This window comes from Octodon degus, unplaced genomic scaffold (assembly GCF_000260255.1).
Source record: "Octodon degus isolate 3935 unplaced genomic scaffold, OctDeg1.0 scaffold00062, whole genome shotgun sequence".
Classification (NCBI taxonomy): domain Eukaryota; kingdom Metazoa; phylum Chordata; class Mammalia; order Rodentia; family Octodontidae; genus Octodon; species Octodon degus.
The window spans coordinates 9650435-9651771 of record NW_004524638.1 but is presented as its reverse complement, the minus strand read 5'-3'; positions in this window follow the sequence as shown (position 1 = coordinate 9651771).

Sequence of the window (1337 nt, the reverse complement as noted above, 5' to 3'; positions counted from 1 at the left end):
CTCTCTCTCTCTCTCTCTCTCTCTCTCTCTCTCTCTCTCTCTCTCTCTCTCTCTCAAAATAAAAAAAAAAAGTCAAATGCATTTAGAAATGTGAAGAATGAGCATTGCAGGGAAAGCTACACATTTTCAAGCAGCCGTGGACGCGGGAAGGACGCGACTGCCGCCCCGTCCGTCCCTTTCTAGAAGGCAGCGCGCGGCTTCGGTCCCGCCCCGTTTTCACGCTTACAGATAGACACCCCGAGAAACCTGGCACGCTTACAGATAGACACCCCGAGAAACCTGGTTCCCAAGAAGCGACGAGCAGGAAAGCAAGCGAGAATTCTGTTGCAGTCCTTCCAACACGTTTCGGGGTACACCCTGAGAACCATGGATGGGAAGCTGCTTCATCAAGCTGGCTGCTTCGTGAGGTCCCGTCCAGGTGGCGCTGATAACTTAGACCCCGTGAGGGAGGCAGTCACAAGCCCATTTCAGAGTGGCGTGTGTGTGCACGCGTGTGTCGGACGTGGGCTGGGGCGGCCCAGCAGGACGAATGAGTGAGAACCTGTTTGCTGACTGTGCGCGTGACCAGACAGGGGACCTTCTGGGGGACGCTGCAAGCCCACGGCGCGCATCCCACAGGGTCAGCCCGAGCTGGGGTCTGTGCAGTCACCCAGATCCACAGGACCTGCGACGAAGGGCTCTAGGGCTGCTGCCGGGGAGAACGGAAGTGGGGACCGATAGAGTGCACAAATAATGTGTACTCTCACGGTACTTCTTACTGAGATGTAATTCCCATGTTACACAATTCATCCCTTTAAGGTGTGTAATGAGCTTAGACATACTACGTTATTTCAACATTAGTGAAGCGGGCATGGTGGCACACACCTGTAATCCTAGCACACAGGGGGCTGAGGCAGGAGGATTCCCACAGCGTCAAGACCTGCCTGGACTACAAAGCAAGACTCTCAAATAAGTAAATAAACAAATAGTTGTAATTGTGCCATTTTTCATTTTACGTGCGCAATCTAGGAGCGTCAAGTACATTCACACCGCTGTGGGGCTGTGGCTACAGCTATTTTCAAGACGATCTTGTCATCCAGGCAGAACTCTCCACCCTTGAGCCCCGACGCTCTGCTGCGCAGCCCTTCCGCAGGCGGAGTCGCCGGGTCGAGCGGGTCCTCACTCCCGGCGCGGCCTCTCCGGGCTCGGCTGGCCTCAGACGCCGGGGACAGCTCAGGCGGTCGCAGCGTCCACCCTGAAGCAGCCGCCCGAAACCTCCGCCGTCCGCCCGGCCCCGGGCGGGCGAGAGGAGGCGGAGGGAGAAAGCAGCGGCCGCCGCGGAGCCACCGGACAGACCC